Source organism: Mobula hypostoma, chromosome 25 (assembly GCF_963921235.1).
Source record: "Mobula hypostoma chromosome 25, sMobHyp1.1, whole genome shotgun sequence".
Classification (NCBI taxonomy): Eukaryota; Metazoa; Chordata; class Chondrichthyes; order Myliobatiformes; family Myliobatidae; genus Mobula; species Mobula hypostoma.
The window spans coordinates 15,111,110-15,129,161 of NC_086121.1; the positions used below are offsets into that span (position 1 = coordinate 15,111,110).

At 48.0% G+C, this 18,052-nt stretch overlaps 1 long non-coding RNA gene across 1 annotated transcript in view; it reads left to right on the forward strand.

Moving 5' to 3' along the window:
- Window positions 1-18,052, forward strand: part of LOC134337936 (uncharacterized) — a 41,111-nt gene that overhangs the window by 1,295 nt on the left and 21,764 nt on the right. Inside the window, exon 2 of the long non-coding RNA XR_010016112.1 lies at window positions 761-1,031. This is a non-coding gene — a long non-coding RNA (uncharacterized LOC134337936). The remainder of the gene's footprint in view (window positions 1-760; window positions 1,032-18,052) is intronic.

Here is an 18,052-nt window from a genome sequence, read left to right on the forward strand (position 1 = left end):
CTGTATTGTAGTCTTCTATTTCGTTATTTTTCCCCAAATACCTGCAAGAAATTCGATCTCAAGAGGGTATATGGGGATATGCATACTTTGATAATAAATCTAATTTGACTTTGAGCTGTGACCCCTGTGAGTCCTAAACTCCTGAGATATCTGCATTCCTCCAACCCTGGCCCCTTGGTCAGCTGTAAGATCAATCACTCCTCTGTCAGAGATGTACCTCTGTTTGGAAAGGCCATTTTCTCCCCCTAGACCTCCCTACTTCTCACTTTTACTTTGAAACATTCTCTCCAACCCTTCTCTCTGAGCCAGCTTTGGGTCATCTGAACCCACGTTAAATTTTGGGTGGTATTTCTCCTGTGCAAGATGCTGTAGAGGTCAAGTTGTCGCTGGAGCTTAAGAGTCACACTGGCTAATTTGCTCAGATAAGCAGCAACTTGCTGATCAGACACTCAGAAAGTAGCTGTGGGCTAAACCGCTCCCAGGCCATGAGCCTGAACTCCTTCAGGCTAACACAACCACTGTATCCTCTAATCTCTGAGAGCGTGCGGCCGCGCAGTCACTGAAATGCTCCCGCGCACATAGCCTTTGTTGCCACGCAGCTAGAACTTTCTTTTATTATATAATGCTTTATGAAAGTGCCATGCAGTTTTCAGGCCTTGTAAAAAAATTCCTGCTTAGTGCAATGGTTGGTGTGTGCAGCTGTAAAAAATATTAGAGAGAGCATTGAACACTTTTCTAATGTCTCTGTTTTCCTTTTCAGGGTGGCTGGGGTCCTGTTGGGTCTTTGTACAGTGATTCTGCATGGCGGCATGTTCCCATTGCTGGAGTTCACCGGTTGGCGGCATTTTCCATACATTCAGGTTCAGCCTGAAGTCAAGTGCCTTTGGGGTGCAGCTTTCTGTGGCCCTGTAGGCACGAATTCTCGCCGGTGTCACGAACCGAAGCATAGTGGGAGCTGGAACATCAAAGACCACAAGAGTGGCTGTCGGAGGCCTCTGTACTTGGTGATCAATCGTTCTTCTCTCTCGATGGTAAGTGAGAGTTTGCTGCCGATTCTCAAGTCAGGGAACTTGAAGTGAAAAGCAGTGCTTCAGACCATGACTGCAACACAAACTGTGACTGTCTCCCCTCTCAATGTGGAAGGAGTGATATCTGTCTCTCTCTTGTTAGCAAAAGAGAGAGCCTGCCGGGTGTCAAAATGTTGGAGTGAGCAGTTAGTTTTTGATGGACTGTAGACCATGGTCTCTCTTTGGTTGCTTGCATGGTGAGTGGTGGAAATGCTGATGGTTTGTGCTGGAGTAAGGGGTAGGGTTGAGCCAGTTGTGCATTGGAGGGGGCTTTCGGGTCCTTCCGGTTTTTTTTGTCATTCATTCTTTGGGTTTTTTCCTCCTGTTTCGAGGATGTCTGTGAAGAGTAAGAATTTCAGGTTGTATACTGTATACGTTCTCTGATATTAAATGGAGCCACTGAACAGGGAGCAACAAAGCAATCTGTTGGAGGAGCTCAGCAGATCAAACAGTATCTATGGGGGGGGAGAAGCTGTTGATGTCTCAGGTCAAAATCCAGCCCAAAATGTCAGCATTTCCCTTCCACCCCCCACAGATGCTGCTCGACCCGCTGAGTTCCTCCAGCAGGCTGTTTATTGCTTACAGGTGGCATGATAATGTTGTGGATATCCCAATGCTTTATGGCTTTACTAGTGTTTAGGGTTCAATACCCATCTGTAAGGAGTCTGTACATTCACCCCGTGACTGTGTGGGTTTCCTCCGAGTGCTCTGGTTTCCTCCCACATTCTAAAGGCGTACAGGTCAGGGTTGGTGAGTTTTGGGGATGTTGTGTTGGCGCCAGAAGCTGGCAGCACTTGCGGGCTGTGCCCAGCACAACCTCGGACTGTGATGTTCGTTGAGGGAAACTGCATTTCACTGTTTGTCTCGATGTTTCGATGTACACGTGACAAATAATGGTAACCTTTATCTTTGATTTTGGCACCTGCAGCACATTGAACACATCTACACAAAGCATTGTCACAGAAAAACAGCATCCATTTTCAGAAACCTTCATGCTCTCTTCTCATTGCTGCCATCGGGAAGAAAGTACAGGAGCCCCTGGACTCACACCACCAGGTTCAGAAACAGTTATCACCTCTCAGCCATTAGGCTCTAGAACCAAAGGGCATAACTTCACTCAACTTCACTTGTCCCAGCACTGAACTGTTCCCACAATGTATAGGCTCTCTTTCAGGGACTCCTTATCTCATGTTCTTGATAATTATTACTCACTTATGTATTATCTATTTATTTTTGTATTTGCACAGTTGTCTGGTTGAACACCCATTTGGTGGGGTCTTTCATTGATTCTATAATGGTTATTATTCTATTATGGATTTACTGAGTACGCCCACAAGAAATTTGATCCCAGGGTTATATATGGTGACATACTGTATATGTATTTCATTAATAAATGTATTTTGCAGTCTCCTGTGTCTCGTTAACACACAAGGGGATTTGTCCCACCTGAGCCATGCCAACTACTGTGGCCAGATAACCTGCCAACACTCTCATCCACCTTTGGGACGAGGGGGGGAGAGAGAGCACCCAGTCGGGTCCCTGATGCATTCCCCATTTACTTTGAAGCCTTTTTATAAACTAGGGAATTACATGAGCATTTGGGCATGTCCCTGTGCCAACAATAAAAGTGCTCTCCAGCCCCTTCCCTCACCTATCTGTACGTCCCCCAGTTCCCGACATGTTAATCTGCCTTTTCTCCTCCAGCCTCTAGAACTCCCTATGGAGACAATTCCAGATTCCTGGCATTCCCTGAGAGAAGATTCCGGTTCCGATTCAGATGTTTATCACATGTGCATCAAAACATACAGTAAAAAGCATCATGAGCGTTAACAACCGACACATGCAAGGGTGCGCTGAGGGCGGCCCACAAGTGTCGCCCGCCATCTTATCACGCCCGCAGTGTTCAGCAGGACAACACAAGCAACAACAACAACAAACAAAAGGACAACCGAAGAATAAGCCCCTTTTCCACCCACTCACACCCACAGACAGCCCTCCAACCCCATGACAGGCCAGCTCAGAATCAGAATCAGGTTTAATATCACTGGCATATGTCATGAAATTTGTTGTTTTGCAGCCGTGGCATATTACAATACACAGTAATAAAAACTATAAATTACAATAAGAAGTATATATTAAAAAAGAAAAATTAAATAAGTAATGCATAAAGAGAGAAAAAAACTGAGGTAGTGTTGATGGGTTCATTGTTCATTCAGAAATCTGGTGGTGAAGGGGAAGAAGCTGTTCCGGAATTGTTGAGTGTGTGTCTTCAGGCTCCTGCACCTCCTCCCTGATGGTAGCTGTGAGAAGAGGGCATGTCCTGGGCGATGGGGGTCCTTAACGATGGATGCTGCCTTTTTGAGGCATTGCCTTTTAAAGATGGCATCATTGCTGGGAAGGCTAGTGCCCACGATAGAGCTGGCAGAGCTTACAACTTTCTACAGCTTTTTCTGATCCTGTGCTAGGTGGTGGCTCAACCAGTTCGAATGCCCTCCATGGTACATCTGTAGAAATTTACGAGAGTCTCTGGTGACGTACCAATTCTCCTCAACTCCCTAATGAATTATAGCTGCTGTCATGCCTTCTTTGAAATTTGCATCAATATGTCGGACCCAAGATAGATCTTCAGAGATGTTGAAACCTAGGAACTTGAAAATGCTCGCCCTTCTCGCTCCTGCTGTCTCGATGGTAAGTCTGTGCCTCCTGTCCCTGGCCCGGACTCGCAAACATTGGGCCTCTGACCTCCAGACAAACTGAACCAGGGCCTTCAATCTTCAAGCTCACTGACTTCCGTCTTGGACCTTCCTGAATTCCTTCCTAAAATCCCTATTGGAATTTTCGGCATACTTCAGACCCCAGGTTTTTACATCCCCTCATCAGCCCACCGCTTTACTTAGTCTACCAACTGTAAAAGTACCGCAGCTGGCTTAAGGAAGCCAGCTGGTGTGGGTGGGATTGTTGTGGTTGGGAGCTGGTGTGACAGAGCCTCCAGGAATACGTCCAGTCAGAGTCATCCCGCTCTGCCCTTCTCCTTTTCTCTTTGTCTCTCTCCCCAGTGCTGATCCACAGCTAACCTCTCGCCCGCCACCAGCAGCCACTGCGGCCTGTAGCTCATTAATTCAGGAGGTTCTGCTTCATTAAAGTAGGTCCCGGTTGTCTCGAAGGAAGAAAAGAGTAGCCACTTTTATATGTGGCACCCTCCTTGGGGTCCTGGGAGGAGAGGCTTGTGCTTGTGTTAACTAATGTTCTAAGGCTTTCTGGGGTTCACTTTGGGTGTGCTGCGCGAGTCTCAGCTATGGAGATGGCTATCCCGACGTTAGTTTAATGAATATTCTGTACTCCATGGAAAATGAATCCTTTGTCAGTTTGGCTTGAGAGGAACATGTCAGCTCAGAACCAGAGGGTGTTCAGTCCTGCACTGGAGACTGGGAACGAACTGTGGACTGATGATGCTCTGGTATAGGTTTGTTGGACCTTATATTTCCTCAGGCAGAAGATCCTCAGATGCATTTGGAAGTGTGGGAACAATATGACTGTCTCTCTAACAAGCTTCATGAGCCTTTCTGAATTCTTTCAGAGTGTCAAGACAGATTGATGGAGGCTGAGCGGTAGACATGGTGCATATTGATTTTACTAAGGCGTTTGACAAGGTTCCCCATGGTAGGCTCATTCCGGAAGTCCAGGAGGCATGGGATCCTGGGGAAACTGGGCTGCGTGGATTCAGGATTGGCACGAGGATGATAGAGAGATGGAGGGTGATGTGGGAGGGAATGGCTAGATCGAGCTTGGCATGGGTCAGAGTGTTTTCACAACATCGTAGGCCAAGAGCCTGTACTGTGCTGTACTGTTCTGTGCTTTGTGTTCAAACAGTGTGGCTAAAACTGGAAATAAGCAATGCAGTAAATTAACAGACGTGGATTTAAAGGGGGAGAAGTAAGAAACGCAGTGACTTGTGACCTGGAAAGAGCAGCGGCAGATCCGTGGGTAACTTCCATAGAACGTTACACAGCTCGGGCCCAAACACTGTGCCAAACTGAACTAATTCTGTTCTGCCCGTGCCTGTCCATATCCCGACATTCCCTGCATATTCCTGTGTCTGACGAACAGCTCCTTAAATGCCACTATCGTATCTTGCTTCTACCATTCCACACACACCCCCACTGTCTATTGCAGGCAGCCACCACTCTTAGTGTGAAAGAAAACTTGCCCCACACATCTCAACATAGAACGTAGAGCAGTAGAACGCAGTAGAGGCCCTTCAGCCCATTGATGTGTGCTGACCCATATAAATATACTTTAACCTTTCCCTCCTACATAGCCCTAAACCCTCTATTTTTTTTCATCCATATGCCTCTCCTTTAAATATCCCCATTGTATCACCCTCTACCATCTCTCCCGGCAGTGCATTCCAGGCTTTCGTGGCTCTCTTTGTAAAAAAAAGTTACCTCTGACATCTTCCTTAAACATCTCCGTTCACCTTGAACTGATGTCCTCCGGAATTGTCACCCTGGCTGTCCACTCTAAGCCTTCTCCTTTAAACGCTGCCCCTCTCACCGGAGTTAGGCTTGATTAGACCTGTGAGAAGGAAGCTTTCCCTGGACAGAGCTGGGAGGACCTGGAGAGTCCCACAGTCTAACTCCATGTGTTTCCCTTGGGATATCCCCAGGGTTGCTCATCCTTGACCATCCACTGGGCTGTTGTAAACATAGAAACATAGAAAATAAGTGCAGGAGTAGGCCATTCAGCCCTTCGAGCCTGCACTGCCATTCAGTATGATCATGGCTGATCATCCAACTCAGAACCCTGTACCTGCCTTCTCTCCATACCCCCTGATCCCATTAGCCACAAGGGCCATATCTAACTCCCTCTTAAATATAGCCGATGAACTGGCCTCAACTGTTTCCTCTGGCAGAGAATTCACCACTCTCTGTGTGAAGAAGTTTTTCCTCATCTCGGTCCTAAAAGGCTTCCCCTTTATCCTCAAACTGTATCACCAAATTTCCAATAATCAGCTCAAGTTGGCATAATTTATGTTTTAATTTTATTTAGGGATACTGGCCCTTCCAGCCCAGCGAGCCCATGCCACACAATTACACCCATGAGACCAATTAACCTGCTAACTGGTACGTCTTTGGACTGTGGGAGGAAACCAGATCACCCTGAGGAAACCCACATGGTCATGGAGAGAACATATAAACCCCTTACAGACAGTGGCGGGAATTGGACCCGAGTCGCCTACTCTGTAATAAGTTGCTTTGAGAGTAAAACGGGGCACGTGGACGCAAGCACAGGTGGAGGTACTTTCCAGTGGGGCCACTGAATAACAATAAGGGACTCGGGGAAGAGGAGCGGCGGGCGGTGGGGACTAACGGGAAAAGGAACGCACACGGGGTTCGGGGGGAGGTTACAGGCCGTGCAAAGAGAGAGGAAGAGTTACAGGAAAGAAGAGCAGGCAGGGACATTGACCAAACAAGTGACCTTTAAGTTAAGGGAAGAAGTGAGTTTCATTTTAAAATGAGGCACGCCCTTAATAAATTTGTCTGGCCAAGTTCATGCCTAAATGTGGTTTCCATGGCTACCAGTGAGCTATTGTGTCTGACCCCTGAGTTTAGTCATAGTCATAGTCATAGTCATACTTTATTGATCCTGGGGGAAATTGGTTTTCGTTACAGTTGCACCATAAATAATAAATAGTAATAAAACGATAAATAGTTAAATAGTAATATGCAAATTATGAAATAAGTCCAGGACCAGCCTATTGGATCAGGGTGTCTGACCCTCCAAGGGAGCAGTTGTAAAGTTTGATGGCCACAGGCGGGAATGACTTCCTATGACGCTCTGTGTTGCATCTCGGTGGAATGAGTCTCTGGCTGAATGTAGTTGGGAGGAACCCGGTCAAACTCCTAGGACATTTTCTGCTCTCCCCAACACCCCCCCCCCCCCCCCAGGTCTCTAGAGTGAAAGGCAGTCCAAGGAGCTTCTAATTAGAGCATAAGATCTCTGGGTGATATAACATGGTAGTCATACTTTATTGATCCCGAAGGAAATTCCTCTCTGTACACTGCTGGGTACCTCACATCAGCTGCACTGCATCTGACCTCTGACCCCTGCCAGGACCCTGCAGACCCAGTGACCTCCCCCCACCTGAGCATGAAGTTCAAAGTCATCTTTCACTTGCATGAGCTCAAGATTACTCAGCCACATACTGTGTGGGACCAGTTGAAGAGAGGGCCCCCTCCATCCCCGTGGATAAAATCTAGCACCCCCTCTCAAAAAACCCAAGGAACTCTGCCGATGCTGGAAATCTAGAGAAAAGAACACAAGATGCTGGAGGAACTCAGGAGGTCAGGCTGCATCTGTTGGTGGGGCCCGAAACATGGACCGTTTACCCTCCCGACTTGCTGAGTTCCTTCGGCACTTTAGCGCGTGTTGCTGTTGCTGCCCGTCTGCACAGAGGCAGTCAGCAAGTGATAAGGAAGTGAGAATTTGCAGAATGACTTAGAGACGCCAGACATCCAAATCCACAACACGCCACACCCAGCAGCGAAATGGCTTAGAGCTTCTCCGAGCTGCCTGGGTTGCCAGGAGTCATCGTCTGGGGCAGGATTTATCAGCGTGGCTGGTTCCCTGTCTGCAGAGTCACCTCTCCTGCCCTCTGGCCGTCACGTCCTAACCAACATCAGCTTTATTACAACGCACACAGAATGCTGGAGGAACTCAGCAGGCCAGGCAGAATCTTTGGAAATGAACAGGCAGTCGACGTTTCGGGCCGAGACCCTTCTTCAGGACTGAAAAGGAAGGGGGAGGATGTCAGAATGTTATAAAGGTGGGGGACGGGGAAGGGGGCACGATAGAAGGTGATAGGTGAAGCCGGGTGAGAATGGGAAAGGAGAAGGGCCTTGGGGAAGAAGGAATCCATGCTGGCAGCAGCAGGGACAGCTCCCCAGTAACCAGGACCCAAGGAAGCGGGAGACGAGATTACATTTTGTGGTCTAGTGCTCAGGGCTGAAGAGGCAGATCAGAGGGTGGGGTGGGGAGGTTGGGGAAGGAGGCAGACTTTACAAGCAGCATCTCCAGGGAACAAGAGTTACATGGTTAGTTCTCCCACATGCAGTGGATTCATAGCTTCCTGGAAGTCACAGAACCTGATATCACAGGAGGGCACCCAGCCCTTTGTGCTGTGCTAGCAATTTAAAATATATCTCCCTCTGATGAAACATTTAAGGGGAATTGCTTCACTCTTACTGGAACTTAGAAGAATGGCGGGGGGGGGGTGGAATCTCATTGAAACCTATCGAATGTTGAAAGGCCGAGACAAAGTGGATGTGGAGAGGGTGTTCTCTGCAGTGGGTGAGTCTAGGACCGGAGGGCACAGCCTCAGAATAGAGGGTCGTCCACATAGGACGGAGATGAGAAGGAGTACCTTTAGCCAGAGGGTAGTGAAACTGTGGAGTTCGTTGCACATGCGGCTGTGCAGGCCAGGTCATTGGGTGTATTTAAAGGAGAGGGTTGATAGATCCTTGATAAGTCAGGGTGTGAAATGTTACGGTCAGAAGCCTGGAGAAGGGGTTTGAGAGGGAGAAAGATCAGCCTTGATAAAGGGGTGGAGCAGACTCAATGGGCCGAATGGCCTAATTCTGCTCCTATGTCTCATGGTCTCGATGGAAGCATGAGGGTAAAATGGCATCAGTGTGGAATAAGCGTAACTAGTTGTTTGTCCCTTGGCAGGGACCTGGTGGGATAAAGGCCTGCGCTTTATAGCGGTATAGTTTTTATTAAATGCTCAGCAAAAGGAAACGTGAAAATTGAATCTGACAGCACTGATCAGTTTGTGTGAAGTGGCCTCTCGGATATTTAAAGGCTGCTTTGACAGGACTGACAGAAGACTCTCAGTGATCCTGCCACGAGAAAGGAGGTGCAAAAATTCATTCAGGGACTCGGAAAATCAATGTGTGAGTATTCCTGCAGAGGAATGCCGTTGATGAACTTCTCTTGTGTACACGCGGTGGCAGCGCAGGAGACGGGCACAACAAGATCCCACACAGAAACTTTGAAAAAGTAGCCAAATGATTGAAGGTTAGAGATTAGCTTTATTTGTCACAGGTACGTCGAAACGTCAGAACACACGCTGATATATGTCGCTTGCGTCAAATCAAATTGAAAGGTTGTGCTGGGGGCAGCTTGCAAACGTAGCACGACCACAACTTACTAACTCTAACCTGTACATCTTTGGACTGTGGGAGGAAACCAGAGCACCTGGAGGAAATCCACGCTGTCACAGGGGGCAGCATGCAAACTCCTTACAGGCAGAGGCGGGAATCGAACCCTGATCGGCGATGGCTGGTGCTGCACCCAAACCACCATCACACCCGTCTCTGGAAAGTGCCCCTTGCTGTTAGGGGGTCTCCCAGGAGAAGCAGCCTTCTTCTTGAAACAGCTGTCGCCTTTGTACAGTCCAGAGGAAGGCTGCCAGCCCCTGCGGATTGTACTTATACTTTATTGTCACCAAACAATTGATACTAGAACGTACAATCATCATAGCGATATTTGATTCTGCGCTTCCCGCTCCCTGGAGTACAAATCGATAGTAAATATTAAAAATTTAAATTATAATTCATAAATAGAAAATAGAAAAATGGAAAGTAAGGCAGCGCAAAAAAGACTGAGTTGCAGGTCTGGATATTTGGAGGGTATGGCCCAGATCCGGGTCAGGATCCGTTCAGCAGTCTTATCACAGTTGGAAAGAAGCTGTTCCCAAATCTGGCCGTACGAGTCTTCAAGCTCCTGAGCCTTCTCCCGGAAGGAAGAGGGACAAAAAGTGTGTTGGCTGGGTGGGTGGTGTCCTTGGTTATCCTGGCATCACTGCTCCGACAGCGTGCGGTGTAAAGTGAGCCCAAGTTCGGAAGATTGGTTTGTGTGATGTGCTGCGCCGTGTTCACGATCTTCTGCAGCTTCTTCCAGTCTTGGACAGGACAACTTCCAAACCAGGTTGTGACGCAGGTTGTGATTATCCGGGAGTTCCGGGAAATTAAAGGCTAACATCCAGGACAGCCGGAGCAACCGGACCCGAGCAATGATGTGGCCATTAAACAAATGGAGTAAAGCACAAAGAGCTGGAAGATCCCAGCAGGTCAGGCAGCATCTGTGGAGGGAAAAGACAGTCGATGTTTCACAGCCCAAATGAAGGACCTCGACCATCCATTGGCCTGCTGAGTTTATCTGGTGCTTTATGCACTGGTCCTGATTTCAATGCAATCTCCTGTGTGTCCATTAAACAGATGGTGCCTTTTTTATAATAATAAAATACTGGAAATGGAGTTAAAAATAACTGTTTGTATTTAAGTCTGAAATCATTCAGTTAGAGTTTAAATGCTTTCTGCTTAGCTGCAGTGAGAGGAGGCATGTTGAGCGTGAACATATTGGAGCAATGGGGAAAGGAAAGGAAATGGGAAGCAGGTCTGGACAACACTTGCAGGGCAGGATGGGTGACTGGAAATGCTGGTCTCGCCCAAGACACTGTTGAACTTGGTGCTTTAAATAAAACAGAATACCAGAAATCCGAACACAGGATAGACAATGCAGGAAGTGTGCCGCAGGTCAGTTCAGTTTCGACAGAAAGAGGAAAGGGATGAACACTTCAGAGCTGTGGCTGCGCGGCGGAGACTTCAAGTGGCAAAGGGGAAGGTTTGTGACCAGGTGAAGGTGCTGGTGAGATTTCATGTTGAAGGGGCAGCTTGTGCAGGGTAAAGGGGAGAGACAATGAAGGTCGCCTGGGTGGCTGCCAGCTCTTGTTCTCAGATTGCTGAAAGCAGAAGTAAGCCCAGAGGTCTCAGTGTATATTCTCAAAATTAGTCAGAATTCATCGGAAGGGCGCCAGAGCTCAAGAACAGATCATCTTTCACTGGAATTAAGAAAAGTTTAAAAGTTACAAACCAAGCCTGCTTCAGTTGCGGAGAGTGGGAGATCAGGAAATATCTGAGATTGGCAACCAAGAGAAACTGATTGACAAACTGTGGTGGTGTTGGCCGTGGGAGGTGATGAGAGTGCATTGTTAGCATTTTCAAGTTCCGGGAAAGACCAAATCTGAATCCAGATATAATCAGAATTGTACAGGGAGCCCAGCTGACAGAGGAGACGTTATTTCTTTCAGAAATGTACTTTATTTGTTAATAAAAATAATTGTATGCAACACTGATTATCGAAGTCAACGTTTTCGCCATTGGCTACATTATTCTAAGCCAGCCGATGGTGTTGTGGCATCCACACTGGACTTTGGGCGAGTGGTCCCAGGGTCGAATCCGGCCGGATCCTTGCACGCTTTCTGTCCATGATGGGTTGAGCATTTGAGCTGGCAGCTCGGCCTCTTTAAATAAAAAAACAAAATATGTTAAAGAAACCGTAAGGAATGCTGCCCAGTACATCACAAGCCATGGAACAACAACATTATTTCAGTTTTTAAACTTTACAATGAGCCCCATTGCCATTCACATTCATGGAGTTGAACTCAGATTCTAACAATGTGAGATGCAATGGAATTGGTCCATGGCATAAAAAAGATTGGAAATCCTTGCCCTTGAATGACACACAAGGGTCCCAATGAAGGGTCTCGGCCCAAACTTTAAATGTTTATTCCTCTCCATCGATGCTGCCTGATCTGCTGAGTTCCTCCAGCATTTTGTGCGTGTGGCTCTAGATTTCCAGCGTCTGCAGAACCTCTTGTGTTTGTGATCTTCCTCTGGAGCCCTGGCAGCAGCTGACCCCAGATTCACAGCATGGACCTTAGATCACGTCAGTCCTGGGCAACGTGTGAACGACGTCTGTTCCGCATATTTCAAGAATACACAAGGATGACCGGGATACGCAGGTGTCCCAGCAGCACTTTACTTGTGGTGACTTCTGCCACACCAACAACTCCAGGGACAGAACCTCAACTCACCAGACGTGCTGCATCATTCAAACTCAAGATGGGGCTCTCCAGTTTCAAACATCGTTGCCTTTGCTGTTAATGCCTCCATTAGACCATCTTTCCCTTTGTTACCCCCATCCTGCACCATCATCCCTTTAATCGTTCAGTCTCTTCTGCACAATGACCTAACTCTCCAAGGGTCTTTGCTGCATTCCTCATCTCCACAAATTAAAGCTTAACATCATAGAAAATGTACAGAAGTAGCCCGTTTGGCATAGTGTCTGTGCTGGTTTAAAAATAAATGAGATAGCTACCCTAATCCCATTTTGTCTTATCTTCTGAGAAACAAGAAGCTGGAATCTAGAGCAAAAATTCAAAACTCCTGGAGGGACCCAGCAGGTCGGGCAGCATCTGTGGAGGGTAACGGAGAGACAACATTCGCAACACGCTGGAGGAACTCAGCAGGTCAGGCAGCATCCGTGGAAAAGATCAGTCGATGTTTTGGGCCAGAACCCTTTGTCAGGACTGTAGGGGGAAGGGGCAGAGGCCCTATAAAGAAGGTGGGGGGAGGGTGGGAAGGAGAAGGCTGGTAGGTTCCAGGTGAAAAACCAGTAAGGGGAAAGATAAAGGGGTGGGGGAAGGGAAGCAGGGAGGTGATAGGCAGGAAAGGTGAAGGAGGAATAGGGGAAACCACAATGGGTAGTGGAAGGAGGCGGAACCATGAGGGAGGTGATAGGCAGCTGGGGGAGGGGGCAGAGTGACATAGGGATAGAGACAACATGTTGGGTCGAGACTCTTCATCTGGACTGTAAAATAGAAGGGAAATGGCCGGTATAAAAAAAAAGAACCCCACCACCCAGACCATGCTCTCTTCTCACTACTGCCATCAAGAAGGAGGTCCCACACCCCAGGTTCATGAACAATTGTTGCCCCTCGGCCAAGGGGCTCCCGAACCAGCGTGGGTAACTTGACTCACCTCAACACCGAACTGACTCACTTTCAAGGACTCTGTAACTCATCTTCTCGGTATTATTTATTCATTTTTTTGATTTTCACAGTTTATCTTCTTTTGTACATTGGTTGTTAGTCTTCATTTTTAGTTTTTCATTGATTCTATTTTTTGATGTTCTACTGTGAATGCTTGCAAGAAAATGAATCTCAGGGTAGTATATGGTGACAGAAATGTACTTTGATAATATATTTACTTTGGCTTTGAAAAAGGTGAAGGGAAGGGGTTGAGCGCTGAAGCTTGCTTGATGTTTAATCCAAGAGCTTGGCTTTTCCCTAACCATTGTAATGGGAGACACAAGAAAATGTGCAGATGTTGGAGAGCCAGAACAACATATACAAGATGCTGAAGGAACTCAGCAGGCCAGGCAGCATCTATGGAGAAGGGTAACCAGCTGACAGCCTTCATCAGGACTGGAAAGGAAGGGAGGTGGGGGGGGGTGGGAGATGTCATATAAAAAGGCGGGGGACGGGAGGAAGAAGTACAAGGTGAGAAGTGAAACCGGGAGAGGGGAGGAGGTGAAGTAAAGAGCTGAGAAGCTAATTGGTGGAAGAGATAAGGGCCGGAGAAGGGAGAATTTAATAAGAGAGGACAGAAGACCATGGAAGAAAGGGAAGGCGCGTGGGTCCCAGCTCTGCCTGCCTTTTTGTCAGCTATGTAAAACAGTCCACATTCCAAGCCTACACCAGCATCAGTCCCCAACTACATTGGTGACTGCACTGGTGCTGCTTCCTGCACCCAGTGAGCTCATCAACTTCACCAACTTTGCCTCCAACTTCCACCCTGCTCTCAAATTTACTTGGTCCATTTCTGACACCTCTCTCCCCTTTCTCAATCCTTCTGTCTCCACCTCTGGAGACAGTCTATCCACTGATATCTTTTATAAACCCAGTCAATCTCACAGCTACCAGGACTATACCTCTTCCCTCCCTGTCACTCGTAAAAATGAAATTCCCTTTTCTCAGTTCCTCCGTCTCCTCTGCATCTGCTCTCAGGATGAGGCTTTTCATTCCAGAACAACAGAGATGTCCTCCTCCTTCAAAGAAAGGGGCTTCCCTTCCTCCACCATCAATGCTGCCCTCACCCACATCTCTTCCATTTCACACACATCAGCCCTCGCCTCATCCTCCTTATGCCACACTAGGAATAGGGTTCCCCTTGTCCTCACCGACTACCCCACAAGCCTCCGCATCCAACACATAATTCTCTGTAACTTCTGCTGTCTCCGACGGGATCCCATCACCAAGTACATCTCTAGCCCCGCTTTCCGCAGGGATCATTCCCTACGCAACTCCCTTGTCCACTCATCCCCCCCCCAAACTGATCTCCCTCCAAGCACTTATCCTTGCAAGTGGACACCTGCCCCTACACCTCCTCCCTCATTCAGGGCCCCAAATAGTTCTTCCCGGTGAGGCAACACTTCTCCTGTGAGTCCGTTGGGGTCATCCACTGTACCCGGTGCTCCTGGTGCGGCCTCCTGTATACCAATGAGACCCACCGTCGACTGGGAGACTGACTTGTCAAACACCTTTGCTCCATCAGCCTCAAAAAGCAGGATTTCCCGGTGACCAACCATTTCAAATTCTACTTCCCATTCCCATTCTAACACGTCAGTCATTGGCCTCCTCTACTGTTACGATAAAGCCACACTCAGGTTGTAAGAGCGGCACCTTACATTCCATCTGGGTAGGCTCCAACCCAGTGGCATGAACACCGATTTCTTGAACTTCCGGTAAATTACCTCCCTGCTTAATATTCCCCATTCCCATTTCCCTTTCACACCTTCTTACCTAGCCACCCCCTCCCGCTGGTGCTCCTTCCCCTTCCATGGTCTTCAATCCTCTCCTATCAGATTCCCCCCTTCTCCAGCCCTTTATCTCTTCCACCACTGAACTTCCCAGCTCTTTACTTCACCCCTGCCCCTCTCCCTGTTTCACCGATCACCTACCACCTTGAACTTCTTCCTCCCCTACTCCCACCTTCTCACTCGGACTGCGCCTCCTTTCCTTTCCGGTCTCAACCCGAAACGTCGACTGTACTCTCTTCCGTAGATGCCGCCTGACCTGCTGAGCTCCTCCGGCATTTTGTGTGTGTGTGTGTGTGTGTGTGTGTGTGTGTGTGTGTAGTGGGAGATCGCAGTGCCTCTCTGCATGGGTGCCACCCGACCTGAGGCACATTTTCTTCCCTTGCTCTGGAGCTTCAGTTTTCTGCAGCGTAGAATTATCGAAAGCGACATCAAGTTTCCTTTTCGCTTTAAGAGGATTTCCTGAGCAGAAACGGAATGCAGCAGCAATTTTTTTTTTGAAGGTTGAGTCAAAGGACAGCTCGGAGAGAAGAAGCAGACACTTGGCAAGGAGCTGAGCTTCCTGCTGTCTGTGTGGGAAGTTTCAGGGGAGGCACCACGCTGGCTTCTTCAGGTCAGGCAATGACTTTTCTTTTGCCCACTTCCCTGTAAGACTATCGACACATACTGGGGCTCCTTTCCCAGGGCAACTAGTTAAAAACTTGGAAATATACTGCACACAAAGATGCCATTAGCCCAGCACGTCAATGCTGAACCAGTGAACCCAAGTTGGTCCTCGAAGCCTCTATCCCTCCTACTGAGCTCCTCCAGCAATCAGCTTGTTGCTGCAGATTCTGGCATCTGCTGCCTCTTTCGGTCCAAACCTGCACTTCCGTCTGTTATGGAATATGGAATGCTCATCCAAGTACTTTCCAAACCAGAGGAAGATTTCTGGAGGACGGTCGTTCTGTTTCATTGACTGCGGGATTTAAGCTCTGTTGCTGAACTTGTTCAGCTTTTGGGGTCCAGTAGCTGGGATTTCCTCCCCGCTTTGCTGGATTGCCAGTCCTAGACGATGCATGCTGATGAGAAAGTCACTTTTGAACGCACAGAGGAGCCAAGCCCATTCCTGACATTCAACATTGTCTCACAGGATGGCAAACCAAGCCTTGGTTGTTTACCAGTTACCCCCTCCCTTTCACCTTGTGAACCCCGTGCTGCTCACTGGATGATTTCGGTTTCTCTGTAAACTCTCGGGTCTGATGTGTGTGAAAATCTCAGCAGATCAGCAGTTTCTGAGATACTCAAACCACCCCATCTGGCGCCAACAATCATTCCACGGTCAGAGTCACTTAGATCACATTTCTTATCCATTTTGATGTTTGGTCTGAACAGCAACTGAACCTCTTGACTATGTCTGCATGCTTTTGTGCATTGAGTTGCTGCCACATGATTGGCTGATTAGATACTCGCATTAACGAGCAGGTGTACCTAATAAAGTGGCCACAAAATGTTGTGAGATTTGTTGACTTGTGGCGGCAGTATAATGAAAATCAAAATACTAGTGTAAGTTACAATAAAGAAATACTAAAATACAAGTAAATGGTGCAAGTAAAGAGCCAAACAGTGAGGTAACATTCATGGATTCACAGACCATTCAGGAGTCTGACGATGGAGGGGAAGAAGCTGTTTCTAAAATACTGAGAGTGGGTCTTCAGGCTCCCTGATGGTAGCAATGAGAAGAGGACATGAAAAAAGCCCAAGTGCTTTATTGGTGCAAACTCTTCTTGGGCTTCCAGCCGGATGTTGATTTAGCCGGCGTTTTGATGACAGGCTCCGCCATCTTCATCAGGGATGATGCCTAGGCCTGTCTAGTCCGGTGGTGGGCATACTCATCTCCCGTCGTTTGTCCCTTCTGATTGGCTAGTCCTCAACCAATCAGGTTTCTGCTGTCCCACCTTGTTTAAAATCATATTCCAGTTCTCACTTAGGGTGAGACTTTCCTCTTTGTTGCAATTCTTATTCTCTAGTTTTACTTCAATGGTTTTCTTCACCGAGTGGTCCCAAAAGCCACTGGCGCGGCGCAGTAGTTCTGTGCCATTGAAGTCAATTCTTTGGCCATTGCGACTTCAATGCCTGCTACCGCTGATGTCTCCTATGCTCCTTGATGCGGGTTTCCGCCATGCACCCCGTTATAGGCTGCTCCGCATTCCCGGGGAATCCAGTAAATGCCAGCCGTCCTCAGTGCCAGGTCATCTTTGACCTACATAAGCTTGGATTTTTGAGCTTCCGGATGGGTTTGTGGGTGGTATTAATCCTGTATTTTTTCAGGGTCCTGACCATCCTTCCAGAAACCATGGAAGTATAGGGAAGACAGGTCATCCTAACAGGAACTAGCCAGATTCAAAGAGGGTTCAGCCTCTCCCTGTCAAAGTGGCCCAACATCTTCAGAATCAGGCATAAGAATTCCCAGCAGAACACGGTCACCTCCCCAAATCCTCCAAACTTCCACACACAGACCCCCGGGAATGGGTCTGTGCGTGGACCCTCATCACCTGTTGCCTCCTTCTACCCCCGCCACCCCCAAACCCTTCCAACTCACCTCCACCTCCACCTACCCCCTCTCTGGTATCCACTCCTATGACACAAAAGCAGGCCCTTTGGCCCATCGTATCATGGCTGACCATCAGGCCTCTATTTATACCCAGCCCGTTTAGCAGCAGCTGCCCTGTAGCTGCCCTGCCCATGCAAGGAACCCATGACAGATAAGGGAAAACCTAGCGCAGGTCAGACAGCTAACGTGAGTGGGGTTAGAGTTAAGGTCGGTCTGTTACCGGGGAAGGTATGGTTTCTGAAACTCACTGACGTACTCACACTTTGGATATTGAGAAGCCATAAAAAAGTATAATTGCAATTACCAGGAGGAAAGGACATGAAACTGAGACCCATCCTACTTATCACATCTCTCACCGCCCAGTTGTACCCAAGTGAATAATTAACCTGCTAGCCCGTACATCTTGGACTGTGGGAGGAAACCAGAGCACCCGGAGGAAACCCACGCGGTCATGGGGAGAGCGTAAAAAAACTCCTTACAAACAGCGGTGGGAGCGCAGAAGCTGGGGCATTATTCCCGAAATGTAAAAATATAAATAGCTCTGGTCTCACAGCTATTTGTCAGGTTGCCCTTATCAGAGGACTTCATTGTGGTTCCGTTGCGTGAGAAAAACTGAGTGTCAAAAAGTAGTGTGAAATAAGCCACACCTTGTGAGACTCGTTTGGGTGCTAAA